Source organism: Microcaecilia unicolor, chromosome 4, assembly GCF_901765095.1.
Source record: "Microcaecilia unicolor chromosome 4, aMicUni1.1, whole genome shotgun sequence".
NCBI classification, from domain to species: domain Eukaryota; kingdom Metazoa; phylum Chordata; class Amphibia; order Gymnophiona; family Siphonopidae; genus Microcaecilia; species Microcaecilia unicolor.
This window is the reverse complement of record NC_044034.1, coordinates 16618142-16634948: the sequence shown is the minus strand read 5'-3', so window position 1 is coordinate 16634948 and position 16807 is coordinate 16618142. Positions and strand designations below refer to the sequence as shown.

Below are 16807 nucleotides of genomic sequence, written 5' to 3'. Positions count from 1 at the left end.
TTGATTAGCGTTTACGGGGCAGAACTGCACTAAGCACAAAATAGCACTTTATTGCACATAAAATAGGACAAGGTGAGCAAGCAACCCAATGAATTACATTCAAAATCTGCACCCTGGTCCATAAAGTCATTCATGGAGAGGCCCCGTCATATATGTCAGACCTCATAGATCTACCAGCAAGAAACACAAAACATTCGTCACAAACCTCCATTACCCCAATTGTAGAGGGCTTAAATACAAATCAATATATGCATCTAGCTTCTCCTATGGATCGCACTTCCGAACGCCATAAAGAAAACGCACGATCTGATAACCTTCCGGAAGTTACTGAAGACAAACGAGACTTATGACAAGAACCTTTCATAAAAGACTTGACATCAAAACGCACCAGAACAAACCAACATTGAACCCTTTAATGTGGTTACTTTAATCACACTGATATTATTGAACGTTTTACCTTGTTCTTATATACCTGCTATGAATTATGTATTTATTTACTTCTAATTCACTTGATATTTATTTACTTGATATTTTCATATGCCTTAATTGTAACACCTCTCTGTACTTATCATTCCGTTAATGGTGATGTAAGCCACATTGAGCCTGCAAATGGTGGGACAAATGTGGGATACAAATGCAGCAAATACATAAATAAATGAAGTGCTATGTTTCACCCGATAGTGGTCTCCAGTGACTACCACGTGGGTGTTTACATTTCTGAGGGTGCTCCTCTCATAAGTACATAAGTACATAAGTAGTGCCATACTGGGAAAGACCAAAGGTCCATCTAGCCCAGCATCCTGTCACCGACAGTGGCCAATCCAGGTCAAGGGCACCTGGCACGCTCCCCAAACGTAAAAACATTCCAGACAAGTTATACCTAAAAATGCGGAATTTTTCCAAGTCCATTTAATAGCGGTCTATGGACTTGTCCTTTAGGAATCTATCTAACCCCTTTTTAAACTCCGTCAAGCTAACCGCCCGTACCACGTTCTCCGGCAACGAATTCCAGAGTCTAATTACACGTTGGGTGAAGAAACATTTTCTCCGATTCGTTTTAAATTTACCACACTGTAGCTTCAACTTATGCCCTCTAGTCCTAGTATTTTTGGATAGCGTGAACATTATATTAAAATTAATTTTTCAATTAGTACATTTTCCTGGTTTTGGTTTGCTCTATTTAGGTTTTCTACCGGTGAAGTTAGGGATTTTTTTTGTGTTGAGATTAGGAGTGGAGGAGTGGCCTAGTGGTTAGAGCACCAGCAATCCAGAGTTGGCTGGTTCAAATCCCACTGCTGCTCCTTGTGATCTTGGGCAAGTCACTTAACCCTCCATTGCCTCAGGTACAAACTTAGATTGTGAGTCCTCCTGGGACAGAGAAATATCCAGAGTACCTGAACGTAACTCACCTTGAGCTACTACTGAAAAAGGTGTGAGCAAAATCTAAATAAATAAATATTTGAGATTCTACATGGAATGTTGCTACTATTTGAGATTCTACATGGAATGTTAATGTTGCTATTCCATTAGCAACAACATTCCATGTAGAAGCCTGCCCTTGCAGATCAGTGCAGGCTTCTGTTTCTTTGAGTCTACATGTGTGATTTTGCAGTTAGGCACCTAACTGAAAATAGACCTCTAGAGGTTCAACCCCAAGACTGAATGCCTGGGATAGTGAATAGACCAGTGAGAGAGAGAAAAGAGGGAATATGCAGGGAGGAACCATAGAGGAGAGACAGATGGCAGAAAAGAGTGACAGCAAACGTCTTGAATCGACTGGCGTGTCCAGAAAGCTAGCATTTAAACCGATGGACAATTTGAATTAGCGAGGGAATGGTTTACTAGTAAGAGAGAGGTTTCCTGTCACGGAGATGCCATGCGTGTACTGTACATGTGATTTGTCTGTGAGAAAGGCTGTCTCTGCCCCCATGGCAGGTCCATAGGCACAATGCATTAGGCTCTGCTGCCGAAGAGAAGCCTCTTGCCTATCAAATGTACACGGGGCTGAATTTGGGTCTTATACCGGAACGGCTGACAAATGTACTAAGATGTGAGACTGAGGAAATCCTGGTTGAGGGGTAGGAGTGGAGGAGGTGAAGTCCAGTATAATAGGTACCTGTAAAGCAAGCAGGCGCATGGGGCTTCAGAGACTGAAGGAGATGGCATTGCTTTTCATCACAGTCAGTGCCCAACGGGAATTGGAATGAGAAATAAGAAAAGGGATCCCACGCAACTTTACTTTGAATATTGTGTGCAATTCTGGTCACCGCATCTAAAAAAAAGATTGGACGTTTCTGTGAGAAGCATGTCCATCTTCTGATTTGCGTTGAAAGATGGACATCCTTCTCTTTCAAAAATACTAGTACTACTACTTAACATTTCTAGAGCGCTACTAGGGTTACGCAGCGCTGTACAAAATAAACAAAGAAGGACGGTCCCTGCTCAAATGAGCTTACAATCTAAAGAATGAAATGTCAAGTTGGGCAGTCTAGATTTCCTGGGTAGAGGTGTAGAGGTTAGGTGCCGAAGGCGACATTGAAGAGGTGGGCTTTAAGCAGAGATTTGAAGATGGGGAGGCAGAAAGGGCGGAGCCTGGAGTTGGCGGTGGTGGAGAAGGGTACTGAAAGGAGGGATTTGTCTTGACAGCAGAGGTTACGGGTAGGAACGTAAGGGGAGATGAGGGTTGAGAGGTAAGGAGGGGCTGCAGATCGAGTACATTTGTAGGTTAGTAGCAGAAGCTTGAATTGAATGCGGTACCTGATCGGAAGCCAATGAAGTGACTTGAGGAGAGGGGTGATGTGAGTGTATCGGTTCAGGGGGAAGATAAGACGTGCAGCAGAGTTCTGAACGGACTGAAGGGGGGATAGGTGGCTAAGTGGGAGACCAGTGAGGAGTAGGTTGCAGTAGTCAAGGCGAGAGGTAACGAGAGAGTGGATGAGAGTTCGGGAGGTGTGCTCAGAGAGGAAAGGGCGGATTTTGCTAATGTTATAGAGGAAGAAGCGACAGGTCTTGGCTATCTGCTGGATGTGCGCAGAGAAGGAGAGGGAGGAGTCGAAGATGACACCGAGATTGCGGGCAGATGAGACGGGGACGATGAGGGTGTTATCAACTGAGATAGAGAGTGGAGGTAGAGGAGAAGTGGGTTTGGGTGGGAAGACAAGAAGTTCGGTCTTAGCCATGTTCAGTTTCAGGTGGCGGTTGGACATCCAGGCAGCAATGTCGGATAAGCAGGCCGATACTTTGGCCTGGGTTTCCGCAGTGATGTCAGGTGTGGAGAGATAAAGCTGGGTGTCGTCAGCATAAAGATGATACTGGAAGCCATGAGACGAGATCAGGGAGCCCAGGGAAGAGGTGTAGATAGAGAAAAGAAGGGGTCCAAGGATAGAACCCTGAGGGACTCCAACAGAGAGCGGGATAGGGGTGGAGGAAGAGCCATGAGAGTGTACTCTGAAGGTACGATGGGAGAGATAAGAGGAGAACCAGGAGAGGACAGGGCCCTGGAACCCAAAAGAGGACAGTGTGTCAAGAAGTAAGTTGTGATTGACAGTGTCAAAAGCGGCGGATAGGTCGAGGAGAATGAGGCTGGAGTAATGACCTTTGGATATGGCGAGGAACAGGTCATTACAGACTTTGGATAATGCCGTTTCTGTCGAGTGAAATGGGCGAAAGCCAGATTGAAGCAGATCGAGGATGGAATGAGAGGTGAGAAAATCAATGCAATGGCTGTGAACAGCGCATTCAAGTATTTTGGAGAGGAAGGGTAGGAGGGAGATGGGGTGGTAGTTGGAGGGACAGGTAGGGTCAAGTGAAGGCTTTTTGAGGAGAGATGTGACAACAGCATGCTTGAAGGTGTCAGGGACAGTCGCGGTGGAGAGAGAGAGGTTGAGGATATGACAGATGGGAGGGGTGATAGTAGGAGAGATGGTGATAAGTAAGTTGGTGGGGATGGGGTCTGAGGAACAGGTGGTGCATTTCGAGGAGGAGAGAAGATGGGTGGTTTCCTCTTCGGTGATATCAGGAAAAGAGGAGAAGGAGGCCTGGGTTGATTGGTTGAGGGAGTGGGTGATAGGATGAAGAGGAGGAGAAGGTTTAGTGGTGAATTTGAGGTTGATCTTCTGGACCTTGTCGCAGAAGTAGTCAGCCAGTGATTGAGGAGAGAGTGAGGGTGGGGCACTTTGAGGAGGGAGTTGAGGGTGGCGAAGAGACGACGAGGGTTAGAGCTGAGGGAGTTAGTCAAGTGAGTGTAGTAGTCCTGTTTGGCGAGGAATAGGGAGGACTGGAAGGAGGATAGCATGAATTTGTAGTGAATGAAGTCAGTATGGGTGCGAGGTTTCCTCCATAGGCGTTCAGCCGATCGGGAGCAGGAGCGAAGGTAACGGGTGCAAGGGTTAAGCCAGGGCTGGGGATTAGTGCGCCTTGTGGGACGGGAAACAGACGGTGCAAGGGTGTCTAGGGCGGAGGAGAGAGTGGCATTGTACTTGGAAACAGCCTTGTCGACGGACTCGGAGGACGTGATGGACGGGAGGAGATCGGAGCCCAATAGTGGAACTAGAAAAGGTACAGAGAAGAGCGACGAAAATGGTAAAGGGGCGGTGACGACTTCATTATGAGGAAAGGCTGAAGCATCTAGGGCTCTTCAGCTTGGAGAAGAGATGGATGAGGGGAGATATGATAGAGGTCTATAAAATAATGAGTGGAGTGGAACGGGTAGACGTGAATCGCTTGTTTACTCTTTTCAAAAATACTAGAACTAGGGGGCACGCAATGAAGCTACAAAGTAGTAAATTTAAAATGAATCAGAGAAAATATTTCTTCAGTCAACATGTAATTAAACTCTGGAATTTGTTGCCAGAGAATGTAGTAAAAGTGGTTAGCTTAGCGGGGTTTAAAATGATTTGGATGGCTTCCTAAAGGAAAAGTTCATAAACCATTATTAAAATGGACTTGGGGGAAATCCACTGCTCATTTCTAGAATAAGCAGCATAAAACGTATTGTACTGTTTTGGAATCTTGCCAGGTACTTGTAACCTGGTTTGGTCAATGTTGAAAACAGGATGCTGGCTTTGATGGTCCTTCAGTCTGTCCCAGTATGGCAATACTTATGTATGATCATTGGAAGACGTACATTTGTACCCAAAGCTGGGTACCATTTAAATAATGAGATGGTGAAAATGTTTGTGATGTGGTCATTTTTGCAGAGAGAGGACCCTATTTGATTTCAGGGTCTGCTTTTGCTGTTCAGGCTGGGCATATGCTCTATATCAGTGGTTCTGAAACCTGTCTTGGCGGGGGCCACCAGCCAGTCAGGTTTTCAGGATGTCCCTAATAAATATGCATAAGAAAGATTTGCATATAATGAAGGTGACAGGCATGCACATCTGTCTCATGCATATTCTTTTGGGATCTCCTGAAAACCCCGACTGCTGGTGGTCCCCCAAGATAGGTTGTGAACCAGTGATCTTTGTGAGTCATCGCTATTCCTATTGTGACAATAAGTCAGGAGAATTCTAGTGGAGAATTCCCTTCTCACCTCCCATCTGGTCACTTGCTCCATAGCCAACAAGGCCAATAGTAAGCCTGATATCTGAATGAAGAGTGATTCAGCACTACAGACCCGGGAGCAGCGAAAGAAAATGCATAAGTGTGTAATAATGGGAAAAAAACCAGCAGCTACATTAGGATTGCTATTCATTTTTAGGAAGAGGGTAATGGTTATAGATAGAACATACTGCAGGAAAGTGAACAATCTGTCTTCCTTATTGGTCCAAACTGTCTGCTCATATCAGATTAGTAATAAAAATGAGAAATACAGAACATCTTAGGCAGGGCGGAATGTACATTAGCAGGGGCTTATGTTTCACTGCTATATCTACCCCCAGTAATCAAGTAATGAGATGCTGCGATATTAAGAATCTCCATTCTGTTCACACAAGATGTTGCCCACAACCAAAGAGACACAGAAGATGGGAACATTGAGCAAGCAAGCAAGCAAGCAAGCAATAAAATGTAAAATACATATATATAAATAAAAATAAATAAAGTAGACGTATACCGCATAGACTCTCTCTCCCCCCTGCTCAGAAGTTGCCAGATAAGGACCTCTTGGCCCACCCAGTCTGCCCAGTTGCTATGGCTCCATTATGTCCCTCCCTCATCACATAAGTACATAAGTAATGCCATACTGGGAAAAAACCAAAGGCCCGTCGAGCCCAGCATCCTGTCCATGACAGCGGCCAATCCAGGTCAAGGGCACCTGGCAAGCTACCCAAACGTACAAACATTTTATACAAGTTATTCCCGAAATTGTGTTTTTTTTCCCAAGTCCATTTAGTAGCGGTCTGTGGACTTGTCCTTTAGGAAACCGTCCAACCCCTTTTTAAACTCTGTCAAGCTACCCACCTTCACTACGTTCTCCGGCAACGAATTCCAGAGTTTAATTATACGTTGGGTGAAGAACAATTTTCTCCTATTTGCTTGAATTCTTTGATCACCTTGCTGACCCGATCCAGATACCTACTATTTACCTTCTGTCTGAATCTCCACCCTCTCCTTCTCTCCAGCTTACGCCCATGATGCATCTTCATGTATCATCTCAAAGTTTGCAACCTCTGTGACTGTTTCTAAGAATACTGTGGAGGATGAGTAGCCAGAAAAACATGGAATCTGATGGCCAACGAAGAGCCCTAATGAGCGGCTAGGGCTCCTCAGCTTGGAGAAGAGATGAATGAGTTGAGATTTGAAAAAAGGTCTGTAAAACGCTGAGTGGAGTGGTACAAATGTAACAAAAAATAAAATAAATAAACATGTAGATACGAATCGCTTGTTTACTCTTTCCAAAAATACTAGGACTAGAGGGCACAAAATTTTAAAATGAATCGGAGAAAATATTTCTTCACTCAACGAGTAATTAAACTCTGGAATTTGTTGGCACAGAATGTGATAAAAGCAGTTAGCTTAGCAGGGTTTAAAAAGGTTTGCATAACTTCCTAAAAGAAAAGTCCATAAGGCATTATTAAGATGGACTTGGGAAAACCCACTGCATAATCAAGCAGCATAAAATCAGTTTTAGTGTTCTGGGATCTTTCCAGGTGCTTGTGACTTGGATTAGCCACTGATGGAAACAGGATACTGGGCTTGATGGACCTTCGGGTCTATTCCAGTATGGCAATGCTTAACGAAGACCACAACACCCCTCTAGCCTTCACCTAGTTTACTTCCTAGCCCATAGACACCATCTATTTGTTGCTGATTCCTGTCTCCCCTTTCCGTCATCTCAGGCAGGGCCGGTCTTAGCAATTGCGGGGCCCTGTGCAGACCAGTTTAGTAGCCCCCCCCCCCGACCCACGCCCATCACCATAAGCCACAATTTACCAGTTTAAAAGGAGGTTTAGAGCACTCGGAACCCTATCTCACCCTATACCTCGATGTGCATCCACCACGTTTCAGTAGAGAGCAGCAGACAGCGGCAGTGATTTTCATATCCTGTTAGCTGCCAAGCCCAGAGCCTCCCCACTGCTGCATCCTACCGCTGCAGAAGTGACATCCAGTGGCGTAGGAAGGGGGGGCGGTGGGGCGGTCCGCCATGGGTCACGCCGCTTGGGGGGGTGTCGGCTCCGCTGGTTCCCTGCTCCCTCTGCCCCAGGAACCAGAGGAGCGGACGCAGCTCCCAGCGACGTGCACTCGAAGGCCAATCGGCCCTCTCGCCCGCCCCTCGCTTCAAGTAAGAATGTGCTCCAGGGGGGAGGGGTGTGCCGGGGGGGGGGGAGCGCAGCGGCGACCCGCCCCGGGTGTCAGCCGCCCTCACTACAGCACTGGTGACATCAAAATGGGGCGGGATGCAGCAGCGAAGAGGCTGTGGGCTCGGCAACTCACAGGATATGAAAATCGTTGAAGCTGCCTGATGCCCTCTACTGAAATGTGGATGCACATTAAGGTACGGAGCAGGGAGGTGTTCCAAGACAGGAGGACAGGCGTGCCAGGGGTGTGGGGGCCCCTGCCTAAGACCGGCCCTAATCTCAGGAAACCTATGATCCTCTTTCGGTGTACTCTATTTGAAATAAACTTTTGTAAACTTCCCGCCCTTTCTTTATTCCAATGTCTTCCACTACAGAAACGCTACAGGCACGGTTTTACAAAGCGTTTCTATCACGTGGAACATTTCAAAATGCTGAAAAATAAATAAAGGGTATTTTTTAAACTAAAAAAGATTTTCTGTTTCCCAGGAGATTTATAGAATAATTTGCAAGAATATGTCTAGATTAATGGGTCAGGCCGACTAATAATTTGCATTTGTAATAGTATTTCCCCTCTGGACAAGATTTCAGAGAGCATTTTTAATCAGCTCAGTATTTCACAAGCAAAAGAAATATTTTCTCTCCGTACGAGTCGTGTGCGCTCTGTAAAAAGGTCCATTTTCTCTACAGAGTTCAGCAAATGTTGTCAGTTTTTTCTTCTGTACAGAGATTGCTCTATAGGAGACCATATAATCTCTGTAAGTGCCTCATGTTCCAGAAAAGCTTCGTATAACTGAATTAGCATAATTTATTTCCTCTGACTTCCTCAGAACAATTTCCATAGAAACACAACGGTCGTCAGCAGCCAAAAATCAGTTACTCTGTAGCTCCTGCCTTCAGACCCTACCCAATCTCTTCACATCCCCCTGCCCTTTTAGCACTGCCCTCATATCTGCACTAGCCATGCTTGCAATCTATCAGTGTTCCGGCTGCTACCACCTCTGTTCTAGTCTCGCCTTGACTACTGCAACCTACTCCTGACCGGCCTCCCACGTAGCCATCTACTCCCCCTTCAGTCCATCCAGAACTCTGCCGCACGTCTTATCTTCCGCCTTAACCGATATACTCATATCACCCCTCTCCTCAAGTCACTTCACTGGCTCCCAATCAGATACTGCATACAGTTCAAGCTTCTCTTACTCACCTACAAATGCACTCGATCTGCGGCCCCTCCGTACCTCTCTACCCTCATCTCCCCTTACGTCCCTACCCGTAACCTCCGCTCTCAAGGCAAATCCCTCCTTTCAGTACCCTTCTCCACCACCTCCAACTCCAGGCTCCGTCCTTTCTGTCTCGCCTCACCCCATGCCTGGAACAAACTCCCTGAGCCCATACGGCATATCCCCTCCCTACCCATCTTCAAATCAATGCTCAAAGCCCACCTCTTCAATGTCGCCTTCGGCACCTAATCACTTCACCTCCTCTCAGAAAACTTATCTACCCCAACTTGACATTTCGTCCTTTAGATTGTAAGCTCTTCCGAGCAGGGACTGTCCTTATTGTTAATTTGTACAGCGCTGCGTAATCCTAGTAGCGCTCTAGAAATGTTAAGTAGTAGTAGTAGTAGTAGGGTGTACCACAGCGATGTGCATAGCCAAAAGAGAATTTGGCTACTGTTCGTATTCCCAAACGTTTTCCTAATGTTTTTTTGCTCGTGTGGTTTTTTGTTTTCCACGTTTGTTTTACATTTGCACCTTGTATGTAACATGGAGGGGCATAATCGAAAGAAGCGTCCACGCTTTCCTGAGGACGTCCTTGCAGGACGTCCCGGCGAAGGGGCAGGGAAACCCGCATTATCGAAACAAGATGGGCGTCCATCTTTCGTTTCGATAATATGGTCGGGGACGCCCAAATCTTGACATTTAGGTCGTCCCTACAGATGGTCGTCCTTAGACTTGGTCGTTTCTGATTTTCGATGATAATGGAAACTAAGGACGCCCATCTCAGAAACGACCAAATGCAAGCCCTTTGGTCATGGGAGGAGCCAGCATTCGTAGTGCACTGGTCCCCCTGACATGCCAGGACACCAATCGGGGACCCTAGGGGGCACTGCAGTGGACTTCAGAAAAAGCTCCCAGGTACATAGCTCCCTTACCTTGTGTACTGAGCCCCCAAAAACCCCACTACCCACAACTGTACACCACTACCATAGCCCTTATGGGTGAAGAGGGGCGCCTAGATGTGGGTACAGTGAGTTTATGGTGGGTTTTGGAGGGCTCACATTTACCACCACAAGTGTAACAGGTGGGGTGGGGGGTGGGGCTGGGTCCGCCTGCCTGAAGTGCACTGCACCCACTAAAACTGCTCCAGGGACCTGCATACTGCTGCGATGGACCTGAGTATGATATTTGAGGCTGGCACAAAATATTTTTAAAGTTCTTTTTTGAGGGTGGGAGGGGGTTAGTGACTACTGGGGGAGTAAGTGGAGGTCATCCCCGATTCCCTTCGGTGGTCATCTGGTCAGTTCGGGCACCTTTTTGTGCCTTGGTCGTAAGAAAAAAAAGGGTCAGGTAAAGTCGTCCAAGTGTTCATCAGGGATGCCCTTTTTTTCCATTATGGGTCGAGGATGCCCATGTGTTCGTCACGTCCAAGTCCCGCCTTCGCTATGCCTCTGACATGCCCCTGGGAACTTTGGTCATCCCTTCAGCGCCGGTCTCAGAGTCCGGCATGTTGCTGATCTGGATTCTGTTTCTGACTGAGTCCTGACATTCTGCATGCTCCTACGTGCAGGACGTCAGGACTCACGTCAGAAACAGAATCCAGATCAACAACGCACCGGAGGCTGGCGCTGAAGAGGACTTCGACAGTCGAGGGTTGTGGACCCCCGCCAGGAAAGGTATCAGACGGCGGTGGCGGGGAGGGTTGGCGGCGGCGGGAGGGGGGGAGGTCGAATGTGGCGGGGGAGGGTCGGCGGCAGGGGGGGTGAAAGCAGGGGGGCAAGGGCTAAATCTGCGGGGGCCCATGCCCCCACCTAGCTACGCCCCTCCTTTGGACCCTCTCTGTATTGTTTTAAGAGAACAGTATTTTTTTAGGCCTCGTCTTTTTGAGGACATGTCCGGGCATCCGGACGGGTTTTGCCCGTCCGCCCGTTTGTCCGGATTTCTGGACAAATGGGCAGGCGGGCTGCGGGCCTATCCTAGCCTCCCCTTCCCTACTATCTACTGCCCTGGTGGTCTAGTGACCTCTTCGGGGCAGGAAAGAACCCCTTCTTTCCTGCCCAGAGCGCTGCCCTTGCCCTGCATCCTGTTGCTGTGATGGTCTCGTGATTCAAAATGGCCGCCGAGAGTTGAAGCGGCCTCGAGAGACTTCAACTCTTGGTGGCCATTTTGAATCCCGAGACCGTCACAGCAACAGGATGCAGGGCAAGGACAGAGCTGCGGGCAGGAAAGAGGGGGCTATTTCCTTGCCTGAAGAGGTCACTAGACCACCAGGGCGGTAGATAGTAAGTAAGGGGAGGGGTGGTGTTGGGGGGGCAGGGGAAGGGAATATGTGACAGGGGGTGGGGTGAGGATGTGAAAGGGGCAGGGCAGAGGCGGGACATGTATTCTCTTTTTGAGTGGACAAAGTATTGTAACCCTACCCATGACCAGCAGAGAAGTCTCTCTGGATTATTGCTGCCTACCATTCAATGACTCCAGGCAAATAGAGGACTGAGGGGGGTGGGCCGGCGGAGTGGGTGTTGCTTATTTTGCTTAATGGTTAATTCAGGGATGTCCCTTAGCCTAGTCTCCAACAAAAGTCAATAGTTTTGCATCCTGTCAACAGACATAGGCGCCCAGTATAAGAGGCATGGACAGGCTAAGCCTCCCCTGCTGTGCTCTGAGAGGTTTAAAATGTTGATTTACCTCCATCCTCACAGCAGGAGCTGCAGTAAAAGCCCTCTAGCAGTTGTAGAAATTGGTTTATGGTTTGTTTATCTTACTGCTGGGAGAGCGGGGGGGGGGGGGGGGGGGGGGGGGGGGGGTTGGCTGGGTTGCCAGGGAGATATTTAACCAGGATGACTTCCTGACCTGCACTGAGAACAGATAGCAGCAGAATCAGACAACCAGACAACAAAGGTAGAAAAGATCATTTTATTTTCATTATAGTGTTTGGAATATGTCCACTTTGAGAATCAGGTGCTCAACATTAAAAGTTTATATTTATTTCCTTATTTATGGCATTTTATCCCACATTAAACATGAATTAGGATGTTTTGTGGCTCTACATGAGAATTGTGATATTATGATCCCTTGTTTCAATATTGTTGACGGTCTGCATTTTCCGTATGGGTGGTATATTGGTGTATTAGGTTCTGCCCAGTGTAATATTTATGGTTCAGTAAGGTTCTGAGTGTGTTTTTGCACAAAGTTGTGCATAGTGTTTTGCAGTTGAGCGATTGTGCTTAGAATATGCTTTGAGCAACCACTTTATTCTTTGACATATGATACATATCTAGTATCTAAATTTAATAAAAGGTATTAATTGTGACTTTTATTTTTATTTATTTATTTTTTTCTTTGTGTTATCAGACAACTATGGATTTAAGCTCCACCCCTGGCCCTACCCCTAACCCCACCCCCTTTCGCCTCCCCAAACAGTTGGGCCACCGACCGCCTATGTCAACAGATGCTGAGACATTACAGAAACATTTCTACTTTTCAGAGAGATTCGACTATTCACCACTAAGGCACTTCTTAGAAAAGGAAGAGATTAAACACAATTTACTCAGGGAATAAAATCTCCATCTGAATCAATGGGAAAGGGACTCAAAGAACAAGAGGCTTATTTCAAAGCACATTTGTGCTTCTCAATCCTACCTTATCAGGAAAACGAAGACGTATTTTGGCTTAGGAAAAAGACTTAAGGGATAAAACTGATGTGACACTATTAGGTGAGTAACCCTGAGAGGATTATTAAGATGCTGATATCATTGAATATGGTGGAAAGCTCCTTTCAGAAGGTTTCTCAGTCCTGAAAATACTTGACCGTGGCAGGACTATGGGAGAAGAAATAAGAGCCACCTGGCTATCTGACTCTGTTTTCTTCCTTTGATGGGGAATGCACAGTAGTTTAGTAGTACTGGGAGAAATTAACTCATTTTTTTTAAAATATGATGAAAAGAAAACAGAAGGTGTCTTTATTGGTGTCAGACTTTTTTTTTCACATAAACAGTTTTGAATATATTTATTTTTTGTTACATTTGTACCCCGCGCTTTCCCACTCATGGCAGGCTGAATGCGCCTTACATGGGGCAATGGAGGGTTAAGTGACTTGCCCAGAGTCACAAGGAGCTGCCTGTGCCTGAAGTGGGAATCGAACTCAGTTCCTTAGGACCAAAGTCCACCACCCTAACCACTAGGCCACTCCTCCACTGTTGCTACTATTTGAGATTCTACATGGAATGTTGCTATTCCACTAGCAACATTCCATGTAGAAGTCAGTCCTTGCAGACCACCAATGTGGCCGCGCAGGCTTCTGCTTCTGTGAGTCTGACGTCAGACTCACAGAAACAGAAGCCTGCGCAGCCTTCTACGTGGAATGTTGCTAGTGGAATAGCAACATTCCATGTAGAATCTCCAATAGTATCTATTTTATTTTTGTTACATTTGTACCCCGCGCTTTCCCACTCACGGCAGGCTCAATGCGGCTTACATGGGACAATGGAGGGATAAGTGACTTGCCCAGAGTCACAAGGAGCTGCCTGTGCCTGAAGTTGGAATTGAACTCAGTTCCTCAGTTCCCCAGGACCAAAGTCCACCACCTTAACCACTAGGCCACTCCTCCACTGTTGCTACTATTTGAGATTCCATGTAGAAGTCGGCCCTTGCAGATCACCAATGTGGCCGCACAGGCTTCTGCTTCTGTGAGTCTGACGTCCTGTACATGCAGGACGTCAGACTCACAGAAACAGAAGCCTGCGCAGCCTTCTACGTGGAATGTTGCTAGTGGAATAGCAACATTCCATGTAGAATCTCCACTAGTAGCAACATTCCATGTAGAATCTCCAATAGTATCTATTTTATTTATGTTACGTTTGTACCCCGCACTTTCCCACTCATGGCAGGCTCAATGTGGCTTACATGGGGCAATGGAGGGTTAAGTGACTTGCCCAGAGTCACAAGGAGCTGCCTGTGCCTGAAGTGGGAATCAAACTCAGTTCCCCAGGACCAAAGTCCACCACCCTAACCACTAGGCCACTCCTCCACTACAAAGCCTCTTTAAAAAATCCCAACATATACCAGTATGTTCAATGACACGTAGAGGTGTGCTGGTGTGTGTGACCTGGGTGTAGTCGTGGTTGGGGGAGGAGTCTGAACAGAGCATGGGCGGAGTCACAGAGTACATGCATGGGTTCTAAAATGCATATCTACACATACTCTTCAACTCTCAAGCTGGTGTACATGCTGCATCGTAGCTGCCATTTTAACTGCTTTTGTGCTGCTATTTTAAGAACATAAGAACATAAACGTTGCCATATTGAGACAGTGAGAAAGTCCATCAAACCCAGTATCCTGTTGCCAACAGCGGACAATCCAAGTCCAAGTACCTGGCAAGATCCCAAGTGAAACAGATTCTATGCTGCTCATTCTAGAAATAAGCAATGGATTTTCCCAAGTCCATTTTACGGACTTTTCTTTTAAGAAATTGTCCAACCTTTTTTTTAAACCCTGCTAAGCTAACTGTTTTCTCCACATTCTCTGGCAACAAATTCCAGAGTTTAATTACACATTGAGTGAAGAAATATTTTCTCCAATTTGATTTAAGTTTACTACTAAGTAGCTTTATTGCGTGCCCCCTAGTCCTAGTATTCTTGGAAAGAGTAAACAAGTGATTCACGTCTACCCGTTCCATTCCACTCAACTCAGTATTTTATAGACCTCTATCATATCTCCCCTCAGCCATTTCTTTTCCAAGCTGAAGAGCCTGTTTAGCCTTTCCTCATAGGGAAGTCGTCTCATCCACTTTATCATTTTTGTCACCCTTTCAACCTCTTATTAACCTGTTGTATTAATCATACCCTAATTCCCTAATCCCCCTATTTGTCCAGTTTGTGTTGGGGACTGTCTATTACATGTTTGTGTACAGTGCTGTGTACATCTTGTGATGATACAGAAATAAGTAAATTGATAAGTAAATAGCAGGTGCTTGAACTCTCACTTGATCTGGGGGAGGAATGTTGACACCCCCTTTCTCCCAAAGGTAAACTAGGTGGTCTTCTGAGAGAGACCACCAAGAGCGGCTGCTTTAGAACAGGGAGAGACAGGAAGGTGGGAACCAGGCTAAGGATAATTGCAATGCACTATATGCTGGATGCAAAGAGCAAATAATTAAGAAACTTCAGACAGCCCAGAACACTGCAGCTAGACTCATATTCGGTAAAACAAAATATGAAAGTGCTAAACCCCTACGAGAAAAGCTACACTGGCTCCCACTTAAAGAACGCACCACGTTCAAATTATGCTCCCTAGTTCACAAAATCATTCACGGAGATGCCCCAGCCTACATTTCAGACCTGATAGACCTACCACCCAGGAACGCTAAAAAAAACATCCCGCACATTCCTTAATCTTCACTTCCCTAACTGCCAAGGTCTAAAATATAAACTAACGCACGCGTCAAACTTCTCCTACCGGAGCACACAAGTATGGAACGCGCTGCCGCGCAACTTAAAAATGATTTATGACCTAGCCAACTTCCGCAAATTACTGAAGACCCATCTCTTCAACAAGGCATACCACAAAGACCAACAAATGTGAATCCCTCCACATATATCTGGAACTGTCTTACAATATTTGCTTGCCGTATTACTACCATGTTTTATCATTGTCATGTTCCCCTATATCCTTTTGTAACACAAAATGTCTATTTACTTATTTATTTCCACCATTCACGATGTATTGTAAGCCACATTGAGCCTGCAAAGAGGTGGGAAAATGTGGGATACAAATGCAATAAATAAATAAATAAAAATAAATAATTAATTAATGTTTTTAGGATACTGTTTAGAAGGGAGAGGGCTGGAGGAAACCTTGGGACTGGGGGCAATGAGGGAGGTCTGTGTAAGGGACTGTTCAGGCATGGCAGTACAGATCGGATTTTGTCCTTGTTTTTTTGGCAAAAGTTGCGTTGTTGCATAAAGGAAACTATTAGAAAAATAAAGTGGAAAAAAACCCCAAAATGACAGGCCAGGACAGGCAGATGAGTTATAATTGCACTGGGGTCAGTTGACAGCATTATAACTGCTGTCTTCAAGGTATTTCCATTGGCCTCCCGTAATACACATATTACAAACGTGATCGGTATGTCAACAGCTGTTGCCCCACCACTATCCTTGGAATTGGCGTGGAGCATCGTCTACTTGTAGCTTGTAAAATGGTGACTCCAGTTCCTGCTGGATGGCTGCACTCCTCTCTGGGTCATATCTACACTGCAAAACACAGGACGATCCCAGCTCAGAATAGATCCAGATTTTTGGCTGCACACCTGAATCTTTTTCTTTAAACCCCTAGGATTTTCTCCTGGAAGGCTTTATGCAGAAATGAATTCCTGCTTTTTTTTTTTCTAGAGGGAGGTATACCAATGAATCCAGACTGTCAAGATTAGAGGCGGAAGGTTGCTCTGTTGTAGGATTTCCTGATTCTGGTTACATAGGGTTCTGGCCATCAGAGGGAAGTAAAAGATATGCACACGTAGAGAATGGTAAACTATTTAGCTCCGCCCTCTCTGCCTCGCCTCACCCTATGCTTGGAATAAACTTCCTGAGCCCTTACGCCAAGCCCCCTCCCTGCCCATCTTCAAATCCTTGCTCAAAGCCCACCTCTTCGATGTCGCCTTCGGCACCTAACCTATTCAGGAAATCTAGACTGCCCCAATTGGATTGCCCCTATTTGACTGACTGTACATTTGTCCTTTAGATTGTAAGCTCCTTGAGCAGGGACTGTCCCTGTTAAACTGTACAGCGCTGTGTAACCCTAGTAGCGCTTTAGAAATGCCAAGTAGTAGTAGTAGTGGATTTTGAGCGGTCTATCAAT

At 46.1% G+C, this 16807-nt stretch overlaps 1 protein-coding gene across 1 annotated transcript in view; it reads right to left on the bottom strand.

The window, feature by feature from the left end:
- PDE2A (phosphodiesterase 2A) overlaps positions 1-16807 on the bottom strand; it is a 687803-nt gene that overhangs the window by 457465 nt on the left and 213531 nt on the right. The window lies entirely within an intron of this gene.